Source organism: Buteo buteo, chromosome 7 (assembly GCF_964188355.1).
Source record: "Buteo buteo chromosome 7, bButBut1.hap1.1, whole genome shotgun sequence".
NCBI lineage: Eukaryota > Metazoa > Chordata > Aves > Accipitriformes > Accipitridae > Buteo > Buteo buteo.
This window is the reverse complement of record NC_134177.1, coordinates 38,812,601-38,835,612: the sequence shown is the minus strand read 5'-3', so window position 1 is coordinate 38,835,612 and position 23,012 is coordinate 38,812,601. Positions and strand designations below refer to the sequence as shown.

Below are 23,012 nucleotides of genomic sequence, written 5' to 3'. Positions count from 1 at the left end.
CAAAGATCACAGAAGGCTTTAGTCTGCCACTTTAATATACACTACCAAGGTCAGGAATCAGGTCAAGTTTTCTAAATGGTGCAGGCAGTCATGTACCAGGACAGGCTGCCTGCAGAGGGGATGTCATCTCCATCACGAGCATCCTTCAGCTCAGGTCAGACTCCCCACCAGGAAGCCAGTCCTGCCTTGGGGCAGAGCTGGGCTGCACATCCAGCCCTATCTTGTATCACCCTGTGCTTGTCTTGTGTTTCCTTCGGGTGATCCCCCACAGCAGCACAGCCAGGGTGAAGAATCTGCTCTGACTGCTGTCAACCGGCGCCAGAAACTCCCTTTAAGGAGAGAAGCGGCAAGTCCTGGGCTGAGCTGCCAAATCCTGAACAGCTCCTCGAATGACATTTTTGAAATATTAGGTCAGCAAGTCCCTTCCAGAGCGCAAGCTGTCTCCCCACACCAAGCAAATACAGCCTATGACTATTTCCATCCTGGAGTCTCTCATACGCTCCTTATTCTGCAGTTGGGTCTGCATGACTTACCCAAGCACTCAGCGTTAGTCCAATGTTCTGACATGAGGGAGATATTTCCACACCCCCACCCTGACCCTATCAACTTTTTATACACGGGGAGACGCTTGCCCCAAATCCAGCCAGCTCACTCCAACACCTTCAGTCTGGAGAAGCTGAAGAGGAACTTGCATCCCACAGCCATGCACTGGACCAACATCTGAGCTGCCACGAGCCCCACAAGCACAAAGTGGTTTGCAACACATGGGTCTTCAGACCTAAGGAGCCAGCCACTTACAGGTCTCATTGCTGTGGTGGAAGAACAGCCAGAGGGTTCATTTTTGATGCAGCAATTCAACGCGGAGCACACTGGCCTTCATTTCAGCTCTGCTCACTCCCGACACATGGAGCAGGGCACCTGAAGGTAAGTTTGCCTCCTGCCTACCTCCACTCACACTGCTGCTGCAAGGAATCAGGCCTCGGAGACGCACATGAGCTTCTTGGCATCTGTGAAAACTACTTTCAGACATCCACTGGCTGAAAGGCAGCCCAAACCAAGCGGTGAAGAATGACGAGAAGCTGCAGCTTTGTGAAGCCAAAAAGAAAGCAAATCCCTGCAGACCTTGCAGAGATAATCAAGACAGATGTACACCAGACCAGCCATTTGGACTGTGTTCTAGCTGGGAAGAGGGTAATCACTTTTGGTACTGATTCGTGACTAGAAGCAGCAGACATTAACACAATCCAAATAATAAATAAGAATATACTGTTTGTGCTTTTTGTATACACACCATACGTTTGCTTCATCCTGTGGCTTACGAGGCTCTTGTTTCAGAGCACAGACAATCATGTCTTGCTGAGAAATCACTCGATCCTGCTATAATCATCCTAGTCCTTTTCCCTCTTCTCTCTACAGTTCTTGGCAGTGAGCCTAGCTGTTGTGCCACAGCTGAAAATTAGATCATAAAAGCAAGGCGCTTTGATTACTTCTGTGAAGCTCCTAGCACAGCTTTAAAAGTAACTGCTGAATGACAAAGAACAGTATTTTTTGCAATTCAAGCACTGCATGAGAAATTTGAAAAGCAAGTTCAGGACCCTGCTCCTGCCAGATTTCTTGAATGACAACAAACATCTCCAGACCACAGTCTGGAAAATGCACCATTTCTACCTCCTCCTTCTCAGTCCTTACCAAGGCAGGGTGTTTTCAAAAGGGATTTCAGGGCCCCTGAGCTACAGACAACAACCACCCCAAGCACCCATCACTCCATGTTTGTCCTGCTCTCCCTCTCTTCCCCATGAGAGACCCCAGCTGAAGACTGGATCCAGGGTTTGGGTCCGATGCACGACTGATGCTTTCATGTCCCTGAGTGCAAGGTGTGGATGCAGATGTGAGACAGCTGGGCTGGGCTTGGCAGCAAGCTCCCTGATATTATCATTTAAAAAATAAAACTTACACGCCTTCACACCATAAAGGCCATGTAACCAATTTTAAGAGCAATTAACAGCACATTTTAAATATGTTTTGAAACTAGCCAGTTTCAAATCTCCAGTCTACCAACCTACAGCACAAGAGATAACAACCACCTTGTGCACAGAGTACTGAGCTCAGGAATTTTTACAAAAGATTTCCCAACTGCATTATATTTCATCCCTTCATGTTCTAATTATATGATTAAATAAATTTGCATAATCAGATGCAATTACACTAATTGCATATATAAGCAATAATCAACCAAAAATTACTCTGAAGAAAAAGTTTCTACTTAAGGAAATTCCTGTAACAAGAAAACATTGAGGAGTGCCAAATCTATCTAAGTGAGAGTGATATTAACATTAAACACTCCAGATAATGCCAGTGAAACAGGAGCCCTGTCAGAACATTTGACTGGGTGCAGCTATGTCAGCACATTTTAACCACGGCGTTGGTGGGGACAGCACCAATGAATCGAAGAGGAGTTGTGCTTCTTTGTACTCAAGCCCTGGCTACAAACTACTTTTGTACCACAGTTTAGCTGCCATGTTTTATAGCAGACAGAGGTTCAGCAAGACTTGTGGGCATCAGACCCCGATGCTGTACTATATTAGCTTCTGCTTTCATCTTTTAAAGCTGTTCATCAGTGTATAAGCATTGGACGTGGCTTTATTTTGCAAATTACACCTGGGAAAGCATGGGGAATGGTCAGTGTGAGGCACTCGGCCCACATATCCCACAGGTTTCGCTAGCAACGATGCCAAGTGCTTCAACTCACCATCTCTGTAACATCCAAGTAGTGACTACAAACCCAGCACATCCCAACACCCAACTCCACATGTCCACACCATCCCTGCAGATGACCTGAGCTCAGATTATAATAAATCCCATTTGCCCTTGTGACAAAGGACACAAAAGCCTTGCAGGAGAATGACCCCAGCTGCTGTGCCAGCCTGACGTCAGCCCCTGACACCACGGCAATAAAGGATGGGAGGATGGTACGGGCAGAGAGCACCAAGCCCGGTTCTGCTGTGTGAACATGCAGAGGATGTCCCAGCATGTCCCTAGTCATACCGGATGGTTTGCCCTACCTCCAAGTGACCCTAGGGAAAGCAATGAAGGAATTGGGCTTGTTAAGGCACACACAGAGCCTGAACAACATTCGAATCACTCAGTTTGATGTCAGAGGAGAGCAAAAACTCGGGAGACCCCCATTTCCAAAGATGCTCCTGTGCGTGCTCCCATTTGGCACTCAGCTGATGCTGACTCAGACCTCAGAGCCTGTCTACCCCAACCTCATCTTCCGATACCCATCAAGAGTGCAGAAAATACCCCAAATGCAACTTGCACCATGCACAGGGAAAGCTGAACCCCATAACCCAGTGGAAAAGCAGCCTTCTGACCACCAACTATAAGAGTACATGCTGTTACAGCTTGAGGTTGCACAGGTGGGTATGGGCAATATCAACTCACACAGAGAGGTTCCTTGTAGGGTCAGTGCAGAATTTGTGCAGCGGAGGAAGCATATTCCTGGGGCTGAACCTGAGCAGGGAGGAGGAAGACAAGGAAGAGGAGGAAGAAGTGTCACAGTTGCTGTCACTTGCTGAGCTGAGAGGCAGTGTGATTCCCAGGAGAGGGGGCAGCAGTGGCAGGGAGCACAGCTTGCTGGAGGTGGCATTTAAACAGCCAGCGAGAGGGTGCTTCAAAAAATAACCGAGAATGTCAGATTACATGAAGTTTGAAAGACTTAGATTATTTGCAAAATATTAACAAGCAAGGCAGTAGCCAGAGCAAAATAACTACCTCAGAATTAGGGAGTCTTTAATATTTAGTGTCTTCATTGCAATGACTTTTCAAATGTCTGTACCATGGTGAGGTAAATGGCAGGTTAAAGAAAAAAAGGTTTTAAAATGTTCTAAGGGAAAGAGATTCATCTCAGATGAGCCACCTTCTGCTGCAATCTGTAATGATACCTCAAATTGCTACCGAAGTTGGTAACAGTGCTGAACAAACCAAAAATGAAGAGATCAAGAGGACCTGAAGAGCGTATCAGTCTGCAAGGATGAGGTCTAACCCTCCACAATGGCCAAATCCCCTCTGATCTCACGGGAGCAGAACTGAGCACTCAAATCAAACCTGTCTCTAAACCACTGCAATTGCAGCAGTGCCTTTGGATGACTGTGCTGCAAAGCAGGACACATCCGATGAAAATGGGACCAGGGCACTAGCAAGCAGCCTACAGAAAGCATCTCTTGTGGCACAGAGAGAAAGAAAAGGGAATATAAGAAACATGGAACTGAAAACACAATGCACAGCAGTGAGCACATGCACGGATTTGCATGAACAGCCACAGCACATGGCATCCACCCTCTGGTTTTAGTATAAGGTCTGGTTTTTAAGCCTGATACGCCCAGCTTGCAGCAAAGGCTCCAGAAAAGCAGGGGTGCCTGTCAACCAGGCAAACCAGCAGTCACACACCAATCTGTGACCCTGAAGAACAGAAAAGAAGTGTAAGCAACAGCTGATCTTCTGGGATTGCTCCCTCATGGGGCTATGTGGTCCCTCCTGCACCAGAGCGCGACTAGGAGCCTGCAGTAGGTGCTTGCACATGTTAAACCAGAGACCAGAAAGACCATGCGTTGCATATGGCTGCGCCCACCTTGCACTGACCATGAGGAACAGCCTCCCTGCTCCCTTTGCAAGGCAATTTTGTTCAAGGATGGCAGCCTCCACTCAGCTGCCTGCTGTGCAGTTAAAAAAGGTTTTTTTCTTTTTAAATGGTTTCTGTATTTCAGTTTTTGCCCATTGCCTCTTGTCTTTTCACTGGACACCACTGAGACGAATCTGCCTCCATCTTCTTCACAGACTCCCCCCATAGGGCATTTACACAAGTGGAGAAGGCCTCCTCCAGCCCCATTCCCTACTGCTGCCAACGTCCACCACACATGCAGAAACCTCACACCTCCGAGGGTTCCTCCTCTGCTCAGTCGGACTCAAAAGCTGCAGAGAGAAGGAGCAGAGGAAAACACACCACCATCCTCCTGCCAGGACGAGTTTACAGGAGTCTTGTAAAAAAACAGGTTAAGCAGCACTACTTTCAGAGCTCTGCGTCAATCCTAAGCAGGTTACAAGTGAACCAAGGGGTTTCCCAACCATGAAAGCTGCCAGCTCAACTCAGGGCCTGCAACTGTTTTTCTACTCGAATTCCCAAATTTCTGGGATATATTCTGCAGCAAGGCCCTGTGAGCCTGAGCAGCATCCTGCTTCCTCAGCAGAGCCCATGACATACTCTAGTAAAGATATAAAATGAAGAAGCAGCAACCTGAAATCGTGCAGACAGGCTGCTTCTTCAGCAGCGGTGTCTCAGCCCACAGCTGCACATCAGCACCCAGCAGACAGCCTGCACGCTTGCAGGCCATTTCGTTCCTCCGCCCCAATTTATTTATTTCAGCATATTTCTCAGTCCTGCCTGCCTCCTCCCCTGCACCCATTAGCACCTTCCATACCAACTGTCATGGTTAATTCTGCTCTTGAGGTGCCCACGGATGCTCAGATTTCCTATTGCTGCACAATATATAAGAATTCAATGACAGAAAAGCAAATCACTGCAGAACAATGCTGGTATAGTTTAGGAGCAGCAAAGCGGGATCTGGGAAAGCACACATATAGATCATCAACACAGCCAAGTAATTCAGCATCAGACACCTTTGCCAGCCTCAGATCTCACAGCACAGGCCAGCATTGAAGTTAGTGTTGGTTAAAAAGCATCCACAACAAACCAAACAAGCCACCAGGCAGAACAAGTTCACATTTATACATGTCAGTCTTAGAGGTTTATCTTTCTCCCAGATAAGGAAAAAGCTTTCAGCTGCCTTTGAGAGATCTGGAGGTATTTCAGGGGATATATCAAGTTGCTTAGTTCTGTAAGCCAGCTGCAGTGAAAAGTATTTCCAGCATTTTAAAAACATTAATTTCCAGCTGTTCCAGGATTGCCAATCTACAAAAAAAATGAACATAACAGAATACAGCAGGCTTTCCTCTTCCCAGCAGTTCAAAGATGGGTAGAGATTCCTATTCAAGGTGATCTCCGCAAAGAGTTTTAACGAAAGAAATGATCCCAGCCCCCATCTCTAAGTGTCCATGGGCACTGAAGGTCTTCATCAACTCTGCCAATCTGCATACCCTAAGGCAAAAGGCACAGAAGAACTACACAGGGCAAGACAAAAAGCAGTGAACACTATAAGAAAAGACAAATGGACTTCAAATTTAGAGCTCAAAGTATTTGCTGTATTTCCACACGGATAACTCCCATCTTCTGATAATCCTGTCTTTAGAAACCCCAGGACTTGAAAACATGGCCTCAGTTAACCTGCACAAAATCAAAGGCGGCAGCAGCAAGGCTCTCTGTACAGAGGGAACAGGCTCCAGGGGATGAGTGACAGATCCTGCAGGAGTCAGAACCAGGTAAACCACCCCTACAATTACCCTTGTCCATGCACACATAACCCACGCTGCTTGGAAATTTAAAGGGTAGGAGGCTTCCCAATTGCTTTGAAGCCTTAAGCTTTAGCTCTTTAAGCCAAAATGCACTTTCAAAGCCCCAAGGTCAATGACTGGAGATTATCCAGGGAGTCACTGGGCAAAGGCTGCTGGGGAGAAGGCTGTTCTTTTGAGTCACTGCAATGCTATTCCAGAAATTTAGGCTGATGATAATCTCAGCATTTGTCAGAGCATGAAAAAGGCTTTGCAGCACTGAAGGATCAATAGAAGTTTTCAGGTGCAGCTTTACTTGGAAAAACAAGTGTGATAATGCCATCCTGGGGCAACCTAGTTGCACCCCAGCAATTCTGGCTCTGCACAGCAAGCCTGGGGCTGAGCGGCAGCCGTGGTTGGCGTGCCAGGCTGCTCTGGGACACCAAAGCAGTCCCCCTGTTCTCTGTGGCTCAGGACAGGTACTGCACATTGTACTGAACCAGCTAGACCCTTTCTGAAGTGTTAGAAATTATGCAAACCCATCCCACAGCTGTCACTTCTGCAGAGCTGCAACAAGAGCAGAAAAAGGCATGTTTCTGGTCATCAAGTCAGCAGGTGCAGGAGCAAAACAGGGAGTAAATCTGCTGGCAAGGAGACATCCCTTGCTGAGGGAGGTGCAGTTTTTGACAGCAATACAGGATTTAGTCTTGCTTCACATGCCCCAGTGAGGTATGCTGAGCTACAGGAGGAGCTGCGCCAGCTGAAGACATAGGGACAGAAGAGACACAGCCGATATTGACGGCAGCACGCACAGGGCCATCTCTTTGAGGAATCAAAGCCTCCTTCCCAGACTCTGACTAGGGCTGTAGCACCTTTCTCCTGCACACAGCTGGCAAAGCCAAAGAACAATGCCTTGAAAACCCCAGAGCAGTCAGAAGCCATCAACCTCAAGAGGATTTTTAGGCTCCTCTCTGCCCCGCCCTTGGCTCCACTGCAGATGATGCCGCTTCCAAATAAAACCTGAATTTGGCAGTTTGTTGCCAAAATTTTCAAGGCAGGGAAAGGCAAATACAGTCTAAGAGGAAAGTGGGGAAGGAAATACGATCTATGTAGTTTAATAGCAAGCAAAGACTTGTGGAAAGAGGAGATATGGTTTACAAATGTAGTTTGAGCGTTGCTCATGCAGCCTGGCCTGCCCCACGCAGAGCAGGAGAATGCAGAGGAGAAAATCTGAAGCCAATTGACTTGGGCACTGGTAGCAATACCTGCTCCTGTCAGCCGTCCCATGTCCTGTGAGACATCCCTGCGGTACAGGTCAGGGTATCACTGGCAGATGAATTACACTGCTCTGGCTACTCAGATATCCTTCACTAGTTGCCAGGGGAAAAGAAATCAAAGAACAAAACTGGTAACAACGTGAAAAAAATAAGCAAAGCATGTGTTTAAAAGCCTTACTGGCTCCCAGCCAGGGTGCTCAACACCTTCCAGGATGCATCTCAGAACAATTAGTCTGTATGCAGCCACTGAGTCTCCCAACACACTGCTTCTCTCTGCAATGGAGATGTCGGCTCTACTCCAGCAAAACACTTAAGCACATACTCAAACTATGGTCTCAGGACATCAGAAGGGACAACATTCACATGCGAAAGTGTGAACAACACTGAAAATCTCAGCCTCAAAAATGTGGAAATACTCATGAGTGTCTGGGTGAATGTGTTTCACATGTCTAAATGAGAGAGTTGCCCAGTTACACTGGAGCCATCCCAGGGCTCCTTTCCCAGGAGGGGAGGATGATGACAGCATTTTCTTCCCCATTTGCATTTACAGCTCTTTATTAGACTAGCAGGGCTCACGTCAAGGAATCATCAGAAATAATTCCCATTGCATCCATCCTCTTAGACGGGGTCCACCTCTATCCAGCTTTCTTCCTTCCACCTGCGCAAGGTGCAACACACAAACAGCCACCTTGAGCTCTGCATCCTACCATGTGGCAAGTGAGGAGAGAGCACTGCAGCATCACTGCCCTGGTACCAGCACTCCCCATCAGCCCCCAGGGTACCACACACACCACAGAGGCAGGGCTGGGCTCGGTCCTGATGAGTTTGCAGCTGCTTGCACACAAGACATGGAGAGCGAGGACGCAATCCAGCCATGGGGTGGCAGAGGGCTGTAGGAATGTCTCACCCAGTCGTGCAGATCAGCTATGTTCAGATCCAGTCTTCCAAAATCACTGCTCCCACCATAGGCTGAAGATGCTCTAGCGTCACACTTGGAGGCAGCTCCTGCTCAGTTCCCCTTGCTTTCTCCCTCTCCAGCGCTAAACCGCCATGGCTGTTTGCTGCGCAGCCGCTCAAGTCCATGAAAGATACGTGGGGATGCAGGGAGCATGGTAGTCTCCCATGCTTTCCTAGTTCCTTGTTGATGTCTGAGACACACACACTCATTTGGAAAGGGATGCCAGAAACACCCAATATCATCAACTAAACACTGACCAGAAGTACAAATAAACCAACAGATATAACCCACTTAGAGGCAGCTTTACCTGCATTCTCTGCACATGAACTAACCTTATCTGGAAGGTTTTCTGTGCAGTAACACCACCAAAATGCTAACATTTGCCTTTAATGTTATTATTATATTATTATCATCATGTATTAGTATAATTCCTTTGCCTTTAAGGTTTAGCAACAATCTTGTAAATTAGTTACTTTTTAAAACAGAGAACACAAAGAAACTTCTGCAACTAAAAGAGGCAAAACAGACTGGAAAACTTCTTAAGGAAGTGATAAATTCCTCTTGACTTGAATTCTCCGAAAGGGACTGCTGGTAAAATCCTCCACGCTTGTGACCCAGGAGACAGAGCATAGACAATTGTAGAGACCTTAAAACCTACAAGCCTGTGAATTATTCTCTAGTACCTGACAAAGGCCACTCGTAAGAAAACTATTTTTGGCTTTCCTTTCACCAGTTCTGTTTAACAATAAAACCCTATTCTTCGGCTTCCTGTTTTTGAAATTGTAGCCTAATACATTTCAATGGGAAATTCTCGTTTACATAGTATCTATCACCTGCCATGACCTACCCATGTTTTACAGATGGTGCCTATACACCAAGGGCCAAAAGAACATTTACAGAGAGGAGTTAGGAAGAGACACTCTTGCTCAGGGTCACCCAGACAGCACTGCAATGCTAGGTAGGAGAATCCCAAATTTCTGATTCCCAACCTCTGGCTACTTCATGTGCCTTTGTACTCTTCCTACAATTGAACACACTGTTGTAAGAGTAGATCTAACACCAGCATCATTTTTTATAACAACACTACATCATCATTCCTGACACAAAACAAAACTTCTGCACTGAAGTCATGCTTACAAACCTGTTATTGACAGTCAGTGCATCCCCATTTTCAACAATTGAAGCACTAATAAGAGTTTAACCATATCCAGCTTAGCAAAGCCTATGCCTAAGCCGGCAGCAATGCCCCATGTCACTCCCTGCACAGCTCTCCCACTTTGGCTGCTGCCCAGCCATGCGGGTCAAGTAAGAAGCAGAGATCACACTGTTCCACTCTGAGCTCACCTGATTTATCAGGAGCCTGGTTAGATCAGGAATAGCCTAGATGATATATTTGTTGCAGGATGACTGCAAAATTAGAAAGAAAAAAGATATTAGAAAGAAAAAGGAAAAAACCCACAGTTTATTTACTATGTAAGCTTACAGTGGATTACAGAGTAATTTTTCATTGTTTTCCCAGGTTCTCAGATATGCTATTCACTTGCTTAAACATGTGCACGTTTCTGAACAATCAGGTTTAAGTCAACTTCAATATTTTGGTAATGGAAAAATATAATTACATAAAAATAACAGTTGAGAACAGCGGGGTTTTATTTGCACAGCAATTTTGAGAGTGTCTGAGGGGCCAGCTTCCATCTAAGGATGCTTTTACGTACTGCTGGTGGCACAGGAATTTGAGAATAGGCTCAGACTTGCAGCTACCCACAATGTGGACTCACTAGAGTAACACTAGAGTAACCTGAGAACAAAGCTTGAGAAGTCTGATTTGAAGCATGAGATCACTCTGCCTGACCAGAAAACAAACAGCAAAATTAAAGTCTCACAGTGATGTAGAATTCAGGCTAAACTCCTGGGATGCACCTTACTTGCCAGATAGGGCTGTTTCCTCTTCTGTCCGATAAACCGTCCCATCACATTCTTTCCAAAGACCTTGATTTGACTATATTATCTTCCCTCCCACAATCTTTCTTTTCTTAGATACTTTTTAAAAAAATTATCAAAGAGGGAGGTGGAAATTTTGCCATTCTAGAAGCACCCAAAAAGAGAAGCACTTATTCTAAAAGTGACTAAGACATGAGTCATCTGATGAGTAAGCACATTGGCTCTAGAAGTCTCATTCACCATGACCAAATCCAAATCAATTCATTACCTAAATTACTTGTCCATTTTATATGTTAATGCAGCAGCACTCTAAGGTCAGGAAGGGGCTCCTGTGTCCTATGCCAGTGTAATTGCTGCTGATCTTGTCAGGCTAAGATAGACAGAGCACTGCCAGAAAACCCTGTGCTGAAACAGCAGAGGAAAACCATGTCACTAGTTTGCATTTAAAGTGTTCTGAAAGTCAACTTTGGACACACCGCCAACCTCAGCTAACACTTGGGTTAAGCGTGTACAAGCTGCTGGCACCAGCCACTCCTGCAGCTCAGCACCCCTGCAAACGCAAACACAAGCCCTGCTCCTGGCAGCAGGGATGGACAGAGCCTGGCTCTGGAGCCAGCAGGGCTCCACACAGGCAGGTGCCAGGACTGCAGCCAAACTCTTTCAACATCCTTCTGTTACTCTCGCAAAAGCTCTTATACGAAGCTGCAAAAGCATTAAGTTAAACCACTTACGGTACTTAAATATCTCTCCATTCTGGAGGAATACGAGCACCTCTCAAAACAAACGTGCTCATCTTCACAAACACGCTGCAGGATACATTCACCGACAGGGAAATAGAGCATTAGAGAGCAGATGTAATTCCCATAAACACTTCTTAACAGACCCCAACAGATACCTTGATGCTTTTGAAATGTTAGCTTAAGATCTGACAGCAGGTCTATGGCAGATGTCCCTCTGCCCTCTTCGTAAAATCCAGGTGAGGACAGCAGTCAGCAGGTCTGGTCTGTCTTCTGAAGGCCCCTTGCACCGCTGTGCTCTATCAGGACAGCTGCAAGCAAAGAAGCGGTAACACACCCAGCAAACAGCCTGGGCACCCCCAGAAACGATTAGTCTGTTCAATCTGTTTTACAGTCCAGTGCACAGCCTTTCTGTGGCGCTGCTAATTTCTCCATGTTCAATTAGCGCAGCACAAAAAATACACTTGTAAGTGGAATAACTTCACAGAACTAATTGTTCTGCACCATACTGCTGGCATCACACTACAACCAATGTCTTGGTACTGCATTTCCACAGTTTTTAGGTTTTCTGAATCTTTCAACAGACTTGCAGGAGAATGCAGCCAGGGCTTTCACCCCAGTGAGCATCTGCCTTTACATAAACAAGTATAAAAGAATAGAGATTTCTCACCAGGGAGTGAATCTGCAATTTGCCTGTGCTGGACTAAAGGTGTTAACAGTTGCCAACACCCACCTGCTTTCCTCCATGGAGCTAAGGCCACTCTGCCTTCACTATTCCCTTTGGCACAGAGGAAAACTTTGCACTCCTTTGCACTAAATCCAGTGACCACAACTCAACCTCTCACAAACTGAGGTCAGACAATGGGACTTAATCCCATACAGACAGTCAGCCTTGGCTCCACAGCTGCTGTGCTGGAGTGTGGCAGTGATCTTCCTTGGCTGAAACATTAGACTGTGTCTGCCCATGCCTCCTGGCCACCTTTCTACGCCCTGCTTCCCCAAGAACTTCAACTTCACCACTGAAATAATCTACTAATATGGAAAGTGACCCATCTCAGGTAGCAGAAGGGAAGAGAGTCCCAGCAACAAGCTGGCCTGAGGATGGAGAGGCTTACACCCAAAGAAACAACCCAGAAAAACCTGGATGTTATAACTCAGCCAAAATTACCATGAAGCAGAGGCAGCAGCTGCCAGCATTGATGAGGAAGGATGAAAAGCTGAAAATCTCCACAAAGGCTCACAACAGCTGCCTGCGGGTACAGGTACAAGATTAGCAAAGGATAAGCCAGTTTTCAGCATCATTACAGCAAACACTGCTAAAGCTGCAAGCGGGTCAACACACAACTCCAAAGCATTAGGACAGAGGTGCTCAGGACTGACAGCTCAGCTGTGACCACAGCCCAGCTGCTGCCAGGATGGCACACACGTTCACGCACACCTTCACAGACACGTGTGCACGCAAATTTAAGCGAACAGCTCAGATACCACCAGCACATCATCATCTATTGCCCTCCACGGCGATCATATCAGATGCACAAACAAAGTCTCCAGGAAGGAGGAAAACCTGACAGCCTTCAAGAAGAGTGCACAGCAGCTCCACCTCGAATCCACTTCATGCTGATGCAAACACATCCCCTCTCCCACACTAAAGGCATCCTTCAAAATAAAGGGCAATTACCAGCTTTTCTGCTATGGTTATAATGTCAAGAGATCTGTCTGCTCCCTGCTGGAATAACTGCTCCGCCTGTCTGTCTCCTTTCAAGCCACTCTCCCAAGCACCAGTGAGGCCACAAGACTTCACTGGTCGCCTCCAGCTCTCCTGGCCATCACACAAGGCACTCGCTGGCTGCGGGAGGATTACAGACCAGCATGCTGCCTTGGCACTTTGAACTTATGTCTCTGGCACTGCTGAAAAGCAAACCCAAAGACAGACAGATCCTCTCAGCAGACAAATAGCTGTACCTTGGGGAAAGAAAGAGGCAGGCAGAAAGGAGCTTACTGTTATCCTTAATCCCTTTCTCCGGGAGTCCGCTGCAGGGGCGTAAGGACAGTCTCACCCCTGGAAATACTCCCTCAGCTGTTTGCATCCGACCTGCAGGCAAGGCAGGTCTGCCCCTGGGATAACCAGCAACACACCAATGCAGCTCTTTCCTGGCAGCTGAATTCAAAGGGGACTGTGGGAGCAAAGAAGCAGTAGGAAAACATCCAGAATAAAACACTTTATAAAAAGACCCACCTATTACAAGCCCCTGGTTTCAGGCTAAGGGTTTCACCCTGCTCCAACTGGAAATCACTGGTGAGATTTCATTCACGCTCTGCTCTGTGACAGCACAAATCCCAGAGAGGTTACACACTTCACATGCATTTCTCATTCCCTGGGAAGACTCCTTCCCACCCCACCGTAACCACGTTAGTAAAGTCAGTAACGACAAAGCTCCCCAAGGATGGAGCTGTGCAGCCACCACCGCGCCCGCCACCGGCACCAGATCTGCTCTGTGGATGACTGTCGACTGTGGCCAAGGCAACTTCATCGCCACTCTGTTTTTAAACAACCAGAGCTCTCTGAGTCATTAACTCATATAAACATTTCACGTCTGCTTAGGGAGCTCCATTTTTACAAGCATTCATACATGAAAAGCAATCACTGAGTGCATTCAAGAAGAGGTGAAATCAAGAGAGGAAGAAGCTTGCTATAAATAGTGGAACATTTCTTCAAGTGCATGTTGCGTAGCCTGGTTCCTCCAGCTCCATGCCACATTGTATTTTGTGCCATGCAGCCTTTAAATCCTGTTACCTTCAACATTTGCATCTTGCTTCCCCATACTGCTACTGTATTTTTCAGAAAGTCAAAGTCAGCCAGAGCATTTGTGGCCTGCCCAGGGGAGACGCTAGTCTGACTGACTAAAAATTTGTACTCTTTCCCCTGCTTTCCCACCCTTCTCTCCTCCCCTTGCTCTATCTTGACCTTTAGACAGTAAGGTTCTGAGTGTCAGGGTCTGTCGCCAACTCTGTCTTTGTACAGAATCAGTGCTGTCCCCACAGTATGAACCATAAATAATAGAAATGCAAAATTCTGCTTGTACAGGGTCTGGTCCAAAGCTCATCGGAAAGATGTCTCTCTTCAATGGCATGTGGACCAGAGCCATAATACCAGCATGAGCAGAAAAAAGTGATTTGCAAAGCTAACTATTTGGGGGAAACAAACATGCAAAAACATGATCTCCCAGCAGAATGTCTTCGCACTTTCCAACAGACCAAAAAAAAGTGTGTGCACACGTATATGTATGTTTTTATCAAGTGTTTTTGGCATAGAAAGCATTCTGATGCCATGGTGACGGGTGCTCTTGCAAACCCTTAACATAATAGATACAGATAAACCTGAAGCCAATTAGGAAAGCAATACTGCTGTGCTTACATGATCCACAGCTACTCTGAAAGGGACAAAAATTTAACTCTCATGAAAAAGATCAAAACAAAAACCCAGATCCATTGTTAAACAGATTAATCAGACTCTTGGAAAGCTCATAAGGGATTGGGTTCAATCTCTGCTGTTGTTATTAGCATAAGCCTGTACAGCAGTAACAAAAGACTTGCCTAAGTCCCACGCTCTCAGTTACTTTGCAATGAGATTCTGCATTTAACATACACACTCTTAATTAAGGGGACAGGGACAAGCAGAAGAATTTGGCTGAAATTTATACTGCGGCAAAAGAAAACTCTTAATGGCCCTTTTGATAAGGGTAGGACTACCAGTCCCTCCTCTCCTGAGGAAGACCAGTATGGGAGAGAAAGAAGCGCCAGTGCCAGCATCACTTCCCCTGACCCAGCAGAGTCTGGGCAAGATGCTGTGCAGGGATCCATGCTGCTGCAGGCCAGGCACTGTACCCGCATACAAGAGCTAGTCCTTCCCCAGGGTGATGACAACCATGTCAGGGAGAGAGGAGAGCTAGGGATGACCATAGGCAAGGTAAGTAAAACCACGTTGCATTGGCAGGAGTGAGCCTGGAGCTGATGTGACATCTGCCAGCTCAAGGCTGGGCAGTGCTGGGCTGTGCCTGGTCCATCAGCAACGAGATAGACTTGGAGCAGAAAGGCTCCTGCTCACCAGTGCAGCAAAGATACAGCTGAGAAAAACAAGCCAAAGCACAACCCCAAAGTGGTTCCCTGCAGCTGCGGGGACTGGATGGGGCCCCTCGTATGCTGCTGGCTCCCGGGAGAGGCTGCAGGGATGTGTTGTGGGAAATAGGTTAATGGCATCCAAAGAGAGAAGTCTCCACAGGAGAGCTGACAGGTAAATGGAGTAGAGGAATGACAGACTGCTGAGAAACAACATCCTGCACCCCTCATCGGGCGTCAATCACACATTTCCAAAAAATCCCCAAATTATAATTAAATACGACGCTGCCGCCTCTGCACCAAGAATTATTCATTCCATAAAAAGCATTTTCCTACATCTCTTTTATGAGTCTTCCATTCCTCTCCAAGCCCCCTCACTCCTATCCCGCAGGAGTGATTTGATTAAGGAACTTTTCCAGTTGCACCATTCTGCAAACTTTTTTTGCAGAAGGGTTAAAAAACCATATCCCTGCAGGGATGGCCAACGCTGAAGGAAAGGGCCCACCTCTAGTTACACTAGCAATAGCAAGGGGAAAGGGATTCTTCCCATTGCAACTAAGCATTGCATCTACTTTGCTGAAGGCAGAAGGAGTCCCACCACCCCTCCCCTTCCACTGTGATTTTATCATGTTATTCTTCCAGATGTGAAGATTAGAACTAAGTAACTACCTCAACACATGCCTCATTTGCTTAGGTCTTGTTAAAGCTAAGCAAATGCTTAAGAGCACATATTGCTTAGGGAAGAACTGCTGGATAAGATCTGTGCTTTGCTCACCCAGGGCTTTGGGTGGGCTTCACATGAATTAAAGAGGTTTTCTGGTTCCAGCTCAGGAACCTGAGCAGGAAGAGATATGGTGGTGCATGGTCTTACATATAGCAACATCTAACAAAGGGGTCCAGGGAGGATGTGGAGCCAGCAGGTTGCTGCACAGTGTGCCCTGTGAGCCCATGGATTCAGAACCAGTTGCATGCCTGGGACAAATAAGAGTCACCTCCTTTTTTCAAGTAATTACTCTGCACTTCTCTATTCCAGTCCAGAGGAAGAATCACCACTGTAGAAGCAGGGAGCCCAAGTCCCTGCTGGCAGTACGATGCTTAGGAGCCAAGTTTTACTGCTCACTGTCATCACTTCATCACACAAACCTCAGACGCGTTAACCCCACCTTGCCGCTTCTCCACGAAATGGGGCCAGCAAGTCCTCACCCTGGTGCTGGAAGGACTGAGCCATCACCAAGTGTCTCACCGGTCCCATCCACTTACAGATCTCACTTCCACTGGTGCTTGCACCAAGTGTCACGCTGTCATCTTCCACTGCTCAAACTCCCAACTTCCATACATCAACTGTGGCACTTTCATCTCCTGCAATGTTTAACTAGGACAAATGCCAGCATTTACATTGCTGGAGCATTGCTTGGTGAAGAGTATGCAGAGCCATAATACCAACCAAAAGGCTTCAAGTGGTAATTAATCAGCTACAATAATAAATAATACATATACTTTCAAGCGTTTGCTCATTTCCTGAATCTCTCCCATAAACATCTAACCAGTAAACCACGCTTTGAACACTGACACTTCTATCTTTTCCCTTCTGAGCTAACTCTGTGCTATTTACTTAAAATAGAAAATTCAGTAGGAGAAACACTGCTTGAAAGGTAACAGGCTTTTGGAAGTATTTTGAGCACTCAAACCTGCTCTGAACAACAAATAGTTAATACAAGCATTTAATCTTTACATTATTTTATAGACAAATTTTATTTTAATCCCTTCAGTCAGCCAGGTTGCTGGTCAACTACCTTCAATATCACATGATGCTTGCTGGGCAGGCTGCAATCCTGCCAGGGCAGAGCTTGGGCATATGGCCTCATGGAAACCAGCACCAAGAGAAAAGCCTGGCCTAAAAAATACAGCCAGAAGTGGCCTTCGCTGAACAAGAGCTTTGCTTTTAACATAGGTGGAATTTCTAGTTCAGGCTTTTGAAACCAAGCATTGTGGTTTTACAAAAAAAAAAAAAAAAAAAAAAAGAAATCAGTGCAAATCTCCCCCAAAAATGCAAAGTGGAGTTCTCAAAACAGCTGGAATAGCACCGTGCTCTCCACAGCCATCAGCATTTGCTAAAGAGGAGGCTGGAAAAGGTCAGTGTCATTTGGCTCTTAGCAAGGCTTAAATGAGCTTCAGCCCTTTAGGTGGGGGCTGGCCAGTCTGACAGAGGTTAATTTACAATACTGAGCCCTGGTGCCCTGCAAAACACTCCAGCATAGGCAGTCAGTGCCAAAAGATGCGCACCGCTGCTGTCCTCCCAGGGAAACTCCTTGGGTGACCCATTGGCCTCTGCGCCGCAGCAAGTCTCCTCTCTACCACAGCACAGGCACGCTCAGCCGTGATCACCCATCCCATCGGGGCTGACTGGGCTTTTAAGCTACATTATTTAGAAGGAAGGTGCAAAAAAACCTACCGTAATATTCCAGCTGGTACCTAATCCCTTAAACACTCCTGGAGAGGTGCTTTTCATTTCCAAAGAAAAGTGAGTTAATGTTCTTGCCAGTGCTGTTAATCAGAGCAGCAAAGCCTCTTTTCATCACGCAGGGCCCAGGTGACTGTTTCCAAGGGATTAGCTGTTGCCGCATTTAGTTCAGTAAAGGGTTTATCTCAGCCACGTTCACAAAGGCCGACCACGAAGCCATTCGCCTGCCGAATTCCCGCGGGCTGACACCTAGAGCAGCCACAGGGCTCAGAGAGCACCGGGGAAGGCATGAAATGGTAACTGCTAGGAGTAAGGAGTTTTTCACCAGTCTCCGGCACAAGAAGCCAGGGCAAGAGACAGCTCTTTTTGAGGGATACGGCCACCACCGGCTGCCAGCAGACTGGGCTCTCCAGACCAAAGAAGGGTGAGGGAGCCAGGGGCAGGAGAGGGAGGATTTTCTAAGGCCCCCTCAGGGCAGGCACCAAGTCTTTCAGCAATCTGTCTGCTAATGGTCACAGCAGCCGCCGTCAGGGACGCCTGGTTGTCAAACGCATGAAACACATATTCCAGAGAGCCTCTGAAAATTGCATGGGGTGAAACCATTGGACTTTTGCCACCAACATTAAGCTAGAGCTCAGGCAGACTCTGCTAAACACTGCAAGCAAGGAGCAGCACTAAAGGAAGCACTGGCGTCTGCAGCCACCCTGAGGGTTTCAAAGGAGACAACCAGTTAAGCATCCAGGTTCTTTTCAAACCAGTGCAAGCTTCCAGCAGATGAAGAGCAATCATGGTTTAAAATCTAGATTTTACGCACTGCTGTGCCCCCGGGCATTGATCAAGCATTTTGATTCCCAACTCACTGCCGGCTCCATCCTCTTGAGCAACAACTCAGGTTTTCATTAGTGCCAAGGACAAACACTGAAGCTTTGGCACTGCTTCCCAAACTCTTCAGCAGACCAGAGGGAAATTAATATTTTCCCTCTTGCTCATCGAGAAAGCAGGCTGGGGTGGGGCTGGAAAGACTTATAAAGCCCTGGGTGTCCAAGGATAAGAAATTCCACTCTGATGCCGCCTCCCCTGCTCCCTGCAGCCTCGCAGGGGGCTCTGCTGGCATCCTGCACCAGCTGGCCCAGCGCTCACTGCCTGCATCATGCCAACACGGCTGCCTGCAGCCCCAGAGAGAGCTTTTATAACAGCAGTGTCAAGTGGCTGAATGCAGAAGTATCAGAAAAGAGGGCTGGAAGGAGAATGCCTGAAGATACCAGTGAGAGGGACATCACTGGGCATTTAGAAGAATGACAAAGGCGGTTTTCACAAATGGAGGAGGGAAATAAAGGAGAAATGAGACTAAAGATTGAAAACAATTTCCTAGTGTTCGGCATGCTCTAAAATTAGTGCTGTAATGAATCTCATCAGCCAGCATTTATTTTCCATTCTAAAGACAAGAATTCAAATAGGCAAGCTGCAGCAAGAGAAGCACTTGCTTAGCTGAACAGCCAACCTCTAACACAGGCAGCAATGTAAACGCAAACCTGGCTATTCCATTCCTGCTGTCTCTTGCTTGGGATTTTCATAAATGACAACTCAAGTTGGAGACCCGTTTTGCTTGACCACATTACAACCCCACCATTACAGAAGCGACAGAGCCTCGGGAGCAGGGAGGGCCAGGCTGTCCATGGCAGAGCTGCTCCAAAGCTTTGCTGCATTCATACAACTGTATGAGACAACTGAGGGAGTCCCAAGATTATTCCACCTGGATAGGACCCAAAGCAGCAGCTTACACACCATGCTTTGGGAAACCCTGCTGTTAATGATCCTGATGGATCTCACTCCTGCTGTCCTCAATGAACAAGCCCTGCTCACCTGGCTCATGCCTGGGCAGAGAGACCCTGACAGCTCTGCCATCTTGCTGTGACTGCACAGGGCCAGCTCTCACCCAGCTGGGCTCAAACCCACTCTGGCACCAAAACCCTACACATGGGTCACCAGATTCCAAGAGGTTGTGCTGGTACACATCAGCATCCCACTTGCTGCTGTGCTGATCTGCACACCTTGAAGACCTGGCCCACAAAGTTCTGTCACAAACAAAGGCTACGTGGTTTTTAATTGAAAAAGCAAGCAGCAAATCACTACAGCCTTTATCTTGCAACTCTCATAGTTATGCTCCCTCTTTCAAATATGCACATACCAGGTAAAGGTACCTTACACACCCCAAGGCTGCGGAGTGCCAGGGACACACAGCACTGTCTAGGTAGCTCTGGAAAGGCCACCAAGCTCAGCAGGGAGCAGCAATGGGAGCACTGATGTGACACACCCATTGCTCTTTCAAAGTTTCAGAACAAATCCCTGATGGCATAGGAGAACTGGCAGCGTCACTCGGCTATGAGGTGTCAGAGATATTTCAGGCAGCCAGATATTCCCATGCAGAAACCCACAAAAAGTCACCTCCTCACTCCCCCAGCTGCCTCTCTTTGCATTATTGCTAACATGGATGTGACTCACTTGAGTTGGGTTTATATTAAACTCCTGAAACAGATTGTTTGGCTGTTATGTAAATCCAGTAAATGTTAAAATACTAGAATAAATCAGTCAAGCAGTTACCATAGCCAGCTCTCCAGAGACAGCCAAGAGAATTTATTTTTTTTAAAGGGAGAGATGGCAAGAGATGAGGGGGGAAAAATAGTGATTTAAAAAAAAAAATTTAAAAAAAAAAAATCACAGCCACCTCTCAGTGGAGGGAGAGCTGTGCTGGTAGCTGCAGTACCCCCAGCAGTGTCCTGCCCAGCTACTTACAGGCAAATTGCCCGATTGCTGCTCAGCACAGGTGAATTTATGCAGAATCACCTGCACAAAACACAAGCTCTGTGTCAGCAGGACTGCCTCCTTACTATGCCACATGAAACCGCAAAGCAACCTCAAGGGGAGGTCAGTATGATAGCACTGATGCTGAGGTTAGGACTTCAGCCACGCCACTCTTTAAAATAACATAAACCAAAACCAGGCGTAAAGTTGCTACTTCCCATCCTGCCACTGGGAGGGAGGTTCTGCTTTAGGAGCTGCCCCTCTCCCATGGAGCAGAGGGCATCTGCCACCCATAGAAAAGTCTCCTGCCCACAGTGACATCAGCAAGCAAGCATAGGGACAGATTTTAAAATTTGCAAACACAAGTGTTTTTACCAGAAACCTGACTCCAGGATTTTAAACAGTCTGCAGGCCAAAGGATTAGTCAGAAAAATTATCTGGCAAATAATCTGCAACAATAAGCAAAACCAGAGCATATCACCATCTGCTCACAGATACCTCCCAAGACAGAAATAAGGAGCCTTCAGATTAAAGTCTTCACTTTGTATTTAATTGTTGACAACCAAGCCATCCTACTCAAAATGCTCCTATACCTACATTAGCAACAAAAAAGGAAGCAGGTAGAAATTAGGACCCCAAATCTTAGTTGTAATGTAAAGGACGTTAGTTGAGCTGCCACTTGAATGGGCCACATGGCTCAACCCAAGCACCTGCTCAGCTTCAGAGGCTGCCCCAAGTGCCACATTCCCAATCATACTAAAGAGCAGCTGAAGCCTGTGGGTCCCTACGTACGTGAGCCCCTCCAGGATTAGCACACCATTGGGCACATCTGGACAGGCACATCTGGGCAGGGGACAGTGACCCACCTGGCCTGTGCACTGGCAGAGCACAAGCTCCATTCCTTACTGCCCCAGAGGTGAGACCGTAGAGCAACATAGTCACAGCATTAAAATGAAGCTGAAGAGATCTCTGAGCTCTGTTTAATTAAATATAGTCTGGGAAAGTCTCTGCTTTTGTTAAACACTGCCTCAAAAGAACAGAGCTGAGTAATCCACCTATGGGGAAAAACATACTCTTTAGCTACAAGGTGTTATTATTATAGGCTCAGTATCAAAATGGCTTGTTCAGCTTACAGTATTAGACTGGAGCAAATGCTCCCAGTCTTGGCAAGACTCAGAGATACTACAGATCTACATTACACACCTACATAAGCACTTGAAGGTTCGTATAGAGAGGAGTCTCCTGTCTGGAGAGGTAAAGCATTGATTTGCACCAGGTTTCCATGGCACAGCAAAACTGGTTAGACAGATTATAGAAGAGCATGCATGTTGTAGTGGGCACCAACAGGGATGGGAGCCAGCACTGCAGCAAGGCCAGTGAAATCAGTGCCGGAATCAATCTCATTGACTGGGGCCAGCAGCATTACAGATGGGTGGCTGCAGGAACTCCAGGCATGGACAACACAAGCACAGGCCATCAGGGCAACACTCCGCAGGTGTCCTGAATACCAAGGGCACCTTGAGCAGCACCATACGTTCGACCCTGAACTTACACTCTGCTTAACCTCAGGCTACTGCTTCCTCACTTTCCCCTTCTGCAAAACAGAGGTGATCACATATAAACACTTAAGTAAAAGGCTTTGGAGCAGTGGGTTAAGCAGTATTACTGCTACTGCCTGCCCTTGGGGAATCCAACCCACAACAAGCAGCCACCGGTTGTTCTGTGCCATTGTAGTACTGCTGGGGCTGGCGAGGCATTGCTGCCACCAGCACCCACTCGCCGCCCCGCAGGTGCAGCCAGCCCCAGGCTGACTCCCATCTCAAACACCCAAGCTGTTACAAATAATAATTGTAATGGCCCGAGACTTCTGAGAAACCATGACATTTAAGGCTCTTTTTGAGCATTCAGTGAAGAAGAATCTCTCACTTCTCAAGTTGAAAAACAAACCCTTTCTCTATCCTTTATTTGCTAATTAAATGCATTCATTGTATTCAGATCTCATTTTTTGTGCATAATGTTTTGCCCATCTGTTTGATTAAAAAAGAACCCAACCACCCAGCTTCATTAAGCTAATTAGATGCATTCAGCCATTGGTTAATATTCTGAAGTACTTTACAATTATTCTCCCCAGTTATTAAATCTCCTCTGAGGATTTTATATTCTGTGCTACACTCTTTATTAGCCAGCACCCAAGTCAAACTGCATTTGCCCAGTCCTTACCCACATGCAAAGACCTCACTGACTCCTTCAATGGTTTGTGATCCAAGACACACAGA

The 23,012-nt window shown here is 46.8% G+C and overlaps 1 protein-coding gene across 4 annotated transcripts in view; it reads right to left on the bottom strand.

The window, feature by feature from the left end:
• Positions 1 to 23,012, bottom strand: part of CAMKK1 (calcium/calmodulin dependent protein kinase kinase 1) — a 110,883-nt gene that overhangs the window by 73,277 nt on the left and 14,594 nt on the right. For 3 of the 4 annotated variants that reach the window (XR_012651055.1, XM_075032492.1, XM_075032494.1), the window contains exons 1-2: positions 11,516 to 11,628; positions 10,024 to 10,086 (exon numbers count right to left, since the gene is read on the bottom strand). The exons of the other annotated variant lie outside the window; for it this stretch is intronic. The gene's annotated coding sequence lies outside the window, so the exon portion shown is untranslated. Of the gene's footprint in view, positions 1 to 10,023; positions 10,087 to 11,515; positions 11,629 to 23,012 lie in introns of those variants that run through there. 4 annotated transcript variants of the gene reach the window in all.